We start from the raw sequence: 10000 nt of genomic DNA on the forward strand, positions 1-10000 counted from the left end.
TGATATAAATTTTTGGGGATGCATTTATAATATGTATATGTATTGTATATATATATATAATATTATAATTTTTAATATATGATAATAGATAGATAATGTGATAGATAGATAGATAGATGATAGATATACATACATATATTTTAATATATATAAAATAATATATATATATAATATATATAATATATGTATAATTATTTATGGGGTAAAAAAAATTTATATATTTATATAAAATATATATTATATATATATAAAATATTTTATATAATATATATAATTTTTATCTATCACTATATATAAATATATATAAATATATATTTTATATATAAAATTTAAAATAGTGGGTGTGTGTGTGGTTTTTGTGTAGTATATATATATATTATATAATTATTATAATAATATATATTAAATATATATATATAATAGTGTATAATATATAAATAAATTAATAGTATATAAAATAAAATAAATATATATATATTAAATTATATGTAATATTATATATATATTAAAAATATATAAAATATTATAATATATTATATGTATATTGGAATATTATAAATTATATATTTATATCATATATATTATTAATAAAATTAATATATAATATTAAAATAAAATAATATATATTTATAATATATTATATTGTATTATATATATAATACATATATATATATATAATATAAATATAATAATTTTATGTAGTATAATATTTAAAATTATATATATATATATATTATATATTAAATTATGTTTTATGTAATTTATATATTAACATATATATGTATAGTGTAATAATATGCAAAAATATATTGTACATATATGTAACAAATCATATATTTTATAGTTGGGTTTCATTTTATATAAAAGATATGAAAATAATATGTTTTTATTTATATATGTATTATGTATATGTTAATATATATATAATATTTTATGTATAGTATATATATAAAATATTAAAAAATATATATTATATATGTATATTTTTATGTATGTACATGTATAATATTAAGTTAACATAGTAATTTTGTTATTTATTATATGTTCATTATCCATATTATGTTAATTAAACAAAAGTGTTTTAAAATGTAATTTTATATATTTTACAAATTTTTATTTTGTATAGTATAATATGATAATATAAAAATTTTATTTTAAAATTTTATAGTATATAATGTATACTATTTTTTTATTATATGTATATGTTATATGTATGTTTATATAAGTAAGTTTTTTTAAATAATTTTGTCATATGTGTTGTGTGTTATATAATAATAATTATATATATATAATATTATATTATATATATTTAAAGATAAAAATAATAATAATAAATAATAAAAATAATGAAAAAAAAATAAAATAAAAATAATAAAAATAAAAAAAAAAATAGTAAAAATAATAGTAATAACCCTCATAATAATAAGCATGTTATATTTTAAAAATGTATATGTAAATATAATATTTATTATAATATATATATAAGATAGAAGAAGATAGATAAAAATGATAGATAGATAGATAGATAAATATAATATATAAAATAAAATTTTATTATATAATATATATATATGTAAGTTTTATATATATGATAAATATATATATATTATATATAATATATATATAATATATAGTAATAGTTAAAATTAATTTTATTTTTAATAATATTATATATGCATATATGGTGTTATATAATATATAATTAATATATAAATAATATATATATATATTAAAGTAGTTAAATATATATAATAATTAAAATATATATAAAAATAAATATATATATAAATATATATTGTTGTGGGATGTATGTATGTAGTATGTATGTATGTAATTATATTAATAATATATATATATATATAAAATAAATAATATTAAAATTAAGTATGTTGTTTATATTATATATATATATATATTATATTAAAATATATGATGTAGTATGTATTTTATGTATATATATATATATATATATATATATATATAATATATATAATATATATTTTTTATAAATATAATTTATAGTGTAATATATACCCTGTATATTATTTCATATTTTATATATAGCTATATTTGTATATGTTTTTTATATATTTTATATATATTAAAATATGTAATTTTGTTTAATTATATTTTATATGTTTTGTATATAATATATATAATATTAAAATATATGTAGTATATTATATATATATGTTTGTCTAATGTACATGTACATATATGTACATATATACAATGTATATATATATTTATCATATATGTAAAAAATATCCATATTTGTATATAAAAGCAAACAGTGTGTGTATATGATTATGTTACATTTTTATATATATTAGTGTTGTATATATATGTATACATATAAATATATGATATGTAATATTTTTATACTATTATATTATTGTAAATTTATGTTTTATATAATAATTTTAAATATATCAATAGGACATATGTTGTGTTAGTATATTTTAATATTATATAAAATATATATATATATAGGGGACTAGATGCCCTTACATATATGGTATATAAATTTTGATATGTGAAAATAAGGGTATAAAAAGGGTGATAATTGTAAGATATAATATATGAATATAGTATAATTATGAGTATATTAATCTGCATATTAACAAAATTATTACTACAATAATACATAAAAAAAAATTATATGTATGGTGTTGTATGATGCAATGTATACTAGTATAGAGATATGTAATAGAAATTAGTAATGTATATTTATGTTATTACGTAAACATTGCAATTGCATATATATATGTATACATAATAGTAATAATATATTATATATATAATATTTTATATATATATATATACATTTATATAAAATGTGTGTATTTCAAATATTTTACACACAAACCACACACACACCACACACACCACAAACACACACAAACAAACACCACCCCACACCACACACACACACACTCAAAAAATATATATATATAAAATATATATTTTAATATATAATATATATATATAATATAATATTTATTGAATTTTTTATTTTTTAATATTAATTTTTTCCTAAAAAAACAAGGTTACAAATCTAATATAAAAAATAAGGAAGATCCACGAAAATGATCAAGGAGAAGTCAGCAGTAATTAAAGCCCAAAAAAAGAACTTAAGGCCCCGGGCTTAAACCCTAAAAAAAACTAAAACCCGGGGATTCCGGTTTTTTAGATATCTTTAAGATCCCTTTTTTCCACCCTAGAACCTGAAAAACGCTTTTTTCTAAAAAACTTAATAATAGACCGAAAAAAGTTTTAATGTCAAACTTTCTTTTAAATCAAGGGAAAGGGCCCTGTCCCCATTTTCAAAACTCCCGCGAAACGAAACGACAGTTCTCAATTTCACCGCCAAAGCAAGAATCCATTATGTAGACACACATACACATACACACACACATACACATACACATACACATACACATACACATACACATACACATACACATACACATACACACACGCACACGCACACGAACAACAAAACTCAGCAAGATGTAATCCCTTTACGTCACATTTCAGGAATCTCTAAATACTAACAGAATTCTCAAATAATCTGAGCGTCGCCAATACAACAAAGAAAGCGTACTAAGGGTATTGGAAACTGCAAAACCGCAAATTTTGATTTATCTAGATAAGCATCACACGTATGAAAAATATAGGAGCTTGGGAAGTAAAGTGCAAGCAGACAGCGTACATTCTAAGGTTATTTTGTCACTACGGAACAATTTTCCCCTTTGAAAAAGACGTGGACATCCAAAATAAATTTTAAAAGGTATAGTTTATTTCACAGCTATAAGGTTCAGGATAAACTTTGCCTGTATTCGATAGGACAAACGTAAGAAATCCAAGTTGATGATAAGAGAGTCACGCAACATGTGATTCCTTATTTTGCTACTAATGACACTGACCCTGCCGTAGGAAAACTATGCTCACAGATGCCTGAAATAATCTGCTAAGGCAGTCCATAACACCAGAAGAAATGATGATGCCATGGCGGGCGGAGAGTGGGGTCCCGCCAGACACCTCGGGGGAGAGCGCCGGGGCCGGGTGGGCTCGGCTCTTGGGCAGCGGCCGCGGGGGAGGGCGCCGGGGGCCGGGGTGGGCTCGGCTCTTGGGCAGCGGCCGCGGGGAGAGGAGGCTGCCGTCGCCTCAACAGCTGTGGTGGGAGTCGTTCGGAGACGACCAGCTGCCAGTCTAAGTACTTGATTTTGTAAAGTTTCTAGGGTTTTTTTTATTCTGTTTCTTTTGCTGCTCCATAGATTGTTATTCCAAATTCTATTTTGGGTTTTATATATATTTTATAAAAAAAAAAAAAATAGATTATCTCCGTTTGGTCCCAAGTTTAGTGAAGCAAGTAATTTTCATTATGTTTATTCTATTTAATATTTCTTCTACTTTTAGATTTTCTATATGTTTTTTTTTTTTTTTTCATTTTAGTGTGGGAGCATCTAATGTTAATCTTAGAATTTTTTGGATATGAGTGTAGGCAAGTTCCATATTGTCTATTTTTATTCTTGGTAGTTGGTTTATCTTTCTGTTTAGAAAACACATTACTTTACTTTCTTTTAAGTTTATTTTCAAGTCCCAGTTATTGGCCCATTCTTTTAGTTTTTGCAGGTCTGTTTCTATTTTATTGGAAGCTTATAGTAGGCTTTTATTGCTTGTTACTAAGGTTATGTCATCTGCATATATTATTTTTCAACCCCTTCTGATAATTCTAAGTCATTCATTAGTATATTGAATAATATTGGGCTTATTATTCAAATAGAATCAAAGAGCTTGAATGCATACAAATGACAAATATCTTTTTTAAAAACCAATACCATGCCAATAAAACAACAAACAATTAAATGTATAAAAGAATACAACCCTCAAAGAGATAAAAGATCACTGGTACAATATCCCCATGGTATGATATATCAGAGAATATACAAACAAACTGTATGAATAACATAAAAAATACTCCTCAAATAATCATTCATAAACAATACCAGGAATTAATAAATACTACCTATAAAGATGATATCAAACTTTTCCCAGACAGCTCAAAGATAAAAGAACCAGAATGACCCTCAGCAACAATCTCCATTCAAAACAAAAATATAACAACTATTTGGAAATTACCCCCAAATAGAAATCACTCATGCAGAACTATTTGTCATAAAACAAGGATTAGTTTATATAACAAACAACAAATTAACAAACACAGCAACACTAACAGACTCACAATCATCATTACAACTAATACAAAACCCCAAACCACAGAACTACAAACAAATCACATATGAAATACAAAAGCAAATACATTTACTCTCAAAACCAAAAGACAGTGTTGCAATGGATTCCATCACGTAAAACTTTAAAGGTAAATAAAAATTGCCGATCAAGCTGCAAAGAAAGTTCATGAGATAAACATCCCCATATCTAAACCACAGGACACAAAATATACTATAAGAGAAATCAAATCAAAGAACTTCAAACAGTGAGAAATAGATTTAAAGAGAATTTTGAACACAAAAAATTATTTCATCAAAGATAATGACCAAAAACCATGGATCAGAGCTAAATACAGAAAACTAGATTCCTTCATATCAAGAATAACAACCAAACACACAAGACTGAAACAACATCTATACAGAATAAAGATGGAAAATGGCCCATTCTGCAGATGGTGCAGGAATCAAAAAGAAAGTGTTGAACACTTTGCCCAAGATTCAACTCTCAAAGAACCAAATTAAAACAAGCTCTCACACAAATTAATATACAAGATTTTAATATAAATCTTCTGATTACAGGTGCATATCAGCCATCAATAATAAAGTACTACATATTGAGACATACAAAGATTTTCCTACAAAGAACAAGACTAATTGACATTAACAGCAAATTAAACTAAAAGAAGAGGATCCAAGGGATATAGACAACCATAGTCTAAAACCCAGTAACAAGAAAGAAGAAGTGATTGAGGATTTCCCAGAAGTGATTGCAGGGATAGGGACAGTCTCTGAGGGGTAAGGGCACTTGTAAACAATTACCAATATCTTCATTTATATCATTTGTAATAGAAAAGATGAGGTTCGTGCGCGATATAATGTGAATGATTAAAACCAGTAATGATTGGATGGCTGTGTGAAATTAAAAAATTTCTGAAAAAAAATCAAATATCACTGATATAATAAGAATATAAAGAAAGTGACAAAATAAGATAGAGGGAAATGGGCACTGCTATTGTATAGAGCATAAAAAATAGATTAGGAGGTACAACAGATACATCTGCAGCAGCCTCATATTAATCGAGAAATCACAAAAATATCCTCTGCATATCAGTGTTCAGAGTCCACAACACTCTCACAGCCAGGATTCTTAATATCTCTTTGGCAAGTTGGCACACAATGCTAATAAAAGGGGCATACACTGGTTTAGGGAATAAACATAAGGAGGGATTAGGTTTGGATTTTGGGTTCACATGATACCCTGGTTTTGGAACTGTCTCTGGAGGTAACAAATACCACAAAGTTTTAGTTTTTAGTTTTGCTTCCTATATGATAGGAGGTAAGTTATGCCTGCAATGATAGTCATATATGGTATTTCCTTCACAAGTTGGTAATAAAATTATGCAACATGGTACATAGTATACATGTACAGGAATATGTAAAGACGAAGGCGTGACAGCAAGGAAAACAGCACTCACTAATATATGGCCCCCCAATCCCTTGCCCGCTGTTGTCGTGGGTGGCTTAGGAGGCAGAGACTGGGACCCAATGATGGGGAACTCCCCAACCTTGGGACTCAGCCCTCGACTCAACTAATTTTGCATGGTCTTTTTTTTTTTTTTTTTTTTTTTTTTTTTTTTTTTTTTTTTTTTTTCTTCTTCTTCTTCTTCTTCTTCTTCTTCTTCTTCTTCTTCTTCTTCTTCTTCTTCCCACTTCTTCGTTTCTGTCCCTCACCAAACCCTTCTGCTATCCACCTCCTAAGGTGTGAGAGCCGTGCTGAAAGGATGAAAGGCTGACTTTGTGCCAGTCCTGAACGGCCTGAGGAGCCATGGGCACGGTATTCCCCTGATTTAGTTACCTAGCCCTTACCCCTCAAGGGGACCCTGAGGAGTGGACTGTTCTTATCCCCAACATAATCCAGGCTTACCATGGCCAGTAATGAAAACATATCCCCACTATTAGGGGCAATCAGGCTTGCCCCTTTATCAAATAGCCCCAACGATGTAAACCCACCCGATTCCCTGACCCCAGGCTCTCCTTTGACCACGGCTCCGAACACTGCAATAACTACCCCCTCATCAATGCCTACTAGTACAGTTGCCAACAATCAACCCTTAAGGAACATTTCCACTCTCCCAGCATGCTCAACTTCAACACCTCTACCCCCACAACCTCCAACATCAATCACCCCATCCTCCCTTATTAATACCTTACAGCCTTATTGCCCACCTCTCCATAACACTACCTCCCTCAACACTACTCCATCTTCGTCACACCCCCGCCCTTCTACTACCCCTATCTCTACAACAATCTTGAATACTCTCTTTAGCACAGCCAAATGGGACTGATTTTTCGTGTTCCCTCCCACAGCTCCCTACTCTGACAACAGCCTTCTCTTCCAACAATGTCCAAAAACAAGTAGGTAAAGTCTCTTTCCGTAGCCGACCCGACCACTCCCGTCTTGTCACAGTAACATCCAAAAACCAAGCTATAGCATTAACAAAACTAACTGACCTATATGGTAACCCCATCCTTGCAGAACCCCATCCAACCCTCAATACTTGTACCGGAACAGTTTCAATCTCCCAGCAAATTGCCCAATCTATGACAAGATTGGTCAGATTGTGTAGAAGACCTACTTGCCTGTCTCACAGACTATGTATCAACATCAGTACAATGCTACTCCATTCCCCCAGAGGTCATCGAAAGAACCCACTAACATAGCCAAAATTACCTTCCATAGACATGACCTTCCCTTTTACTTATACATAGGAGGAGAATCCCTCCCTGTTCGTCCATACCAACCTCCTCCATGTCAGTGCCAAAATTGTTGGCGTCTAGGACACCCAGCCAAACATTGCCGTTCCACAGCCAGATGCCCACTATGTGCCCAACCTGGCCATACCCGATCTAACTGCTCTGCACAATCACGCACATGTGTGCCAACTGTGGCGGCCCCCATAATGTATTTTATAAGGGCTGTCCCACCTACAAATTTGAGTCTGAGGTAGCAACTCTCAGATTCAAACTTGGACTCACACTACGTGAAGCCAGACAGGAAGCACATCGACATGGTTTCTCTCTTACTCCTTACCCCAGTAATACTGCTCATTCTACCAATTCTCCTAAACCCACCCCCCCTACATCTAACTCCCCCTCTTCTACCTCCTACCTTCCCCAGTCAAACTCTTTTGCCATCCCAAACCCAGACACTCCAATCTCTACTACAGATACTCCAATCACCACTACAACCCCAACACCTTCCCCTTTCCCTCCTCGCACTACCCGTAACAGACAGAACAAACGTTCCACCCCCTCTTCCCCTACCACACAATCACCTCCACCTTCCTTTGCCCCTACGCTTGAGACACCAATCCTCTCTTCCCCCCCTCACAAGAAATCCTTTATCCCCCAAAACTCCCCAACCAACTCCTCAGAAGAAACTATTGAAAATATTCAAGATTACTTAATGAAAACAGACACTCAACCTCCAAATCTTACAACTCCTACTCCTTCCACACTCCAAGTAACTGCTGATATCCATCCTCCTCCTAATGATATTACTATTACTACTCTTCATCCTTATTGTTCTCCTCCCAACAGTAATACCTATCTTCATACCACCCCATCTTTCTCCCACCCTCATTCTTACTGCTTCCACCTCTGCAAACCTTTTGAGTACCCTTTTTGGGTACTCAGCCAAGTGGGATAATTTTTTTGTAATTCTCCCCTATAGCCCTGTGCTCTGACAATACCCCTCTCTTCCAATAATGTCTCCAAAAACAAGTAGGCAAAGTTTCCTTTTGCTGTCGTTCCATTTGTTCATGCCTTGTCACAGTTACATCTGAGTCCTAAGCTCGTATACTATATACCCTGACTAACCTTCCTGCCCAACTTCACTCCTTCTTTAATACTTTTACTGGAACCGTTTCCATCTTTCCGTTTGATTGTCTTGTCTTTGACAAGGACTGGTCAGACTGTGGAAACGACTTGCTCACATGCCTTGTCGACTATAATGCAGTACTACACTATTCCTCGCAGAGGCCAATGTAAATCCTACACAAATATTGCCAAGATTAGCTTCTGTAGACATGACTTCCCTCATTAAGTTTATATTGGTGGAGTGTCCTGCCCTGTCTGACCATATCAAACTCTACCCCATTAATGTCAGAAATGTTGATGTTTTGGCCACCCAGCCACAGTAGCTCCCCAGCCAGCTGCCCCTTATTTGCCCAACCTGGTCATGACTTTTCAAATTGCTCTGCTCAGTCATGCAGATGTACCAAAGGTGGTGGCTCACATAATGTATTTTATAGGAGCTGTCTCCTCCAATCCCTTGCTCTTTGTTTCTGTGGGGGGGCTTAGGAGGCAGAGACTGAGCCTATGTAGGGATCGCCCTGCCTTGGACCTCAGCCTTTGCCTCAACTAATTTTGCAGGATCTTTTCATCTCCCTCTTTCCTTTGCCTTCTCTTCTTCATCCCCTTCTTCTATCCACTTATCCAAATCGTTAACTCATATTTACTCTTTTTGCCACAATACTTTACCATAATGTTGTGTAACCTTTGATGTTCTTCCATTTTGACCACTGACCACCCTGGAAATCCACAAACATTGCCTTACTGAACTAAAGAATCTTTACCAGGGGCTTTGACCCCAAGCCCCAGCCTAATGCTATATTTTGTGTACTCCACTAATGACCTTAGATTCAGCAGAAAAAATTCAATAAATGAATGAATATAGGAGCTGCCCTGCCTACAAGCTCGAA

The 10000-nt window shown here is 31.4% G+C and overlaps 1 protein-coding gene across 8 annotated transcripts in view; it reads left to right on the top strand.

Annotated features, from left to right (window-relative positions):
- The first annotated feature begins 3710 nt into the window (after positions 1–3710).
- Positions 3711–10000, top strand: part of LOC119569763 (baculoviral IAP repeat-containing protein 7-like) — an 11381-nt gene continuing 5091 nt past the window's right edge. Inside the window, exons 1-3 of one of the 8 annotated variants that reach the window (XM_037917791.1) lie at positions 4089–4219; positions 5817–6032; positions 7605–7652. The gene's annotated coding sequence lies outside the window, so the exon portion shown is untranslated. Of the gene's footprint in view, positions 3794–4088; positions 4232–5816; positions 6033–6489; positions 6520–7604; positions 7653–8988; positions 9021–10000 lie in introns of those variants that run through there. The other 7 variants (XM_037917789.1, XM_037917787.1, XM_037917788.1 and 4 more) reach the window with 7 other exon arrangements.

Source organism: Penaeus monodon, unplaced genomic scaffold (genome assembly GCF_015228065.2).
Source record: "Penaeus monodon isolate SGIC_2016 unplaced genomic scaffold, NSTDA_Pmon_1 PmonScaffold_1852, whole genome shotgun sequence".
Taxonomy (NCBI): Eukaryota; Metazoa; Arthropoda; class Malacostraca; order Decapoda; family Penaeidae; genus Penaeus; species Penaeus monodon.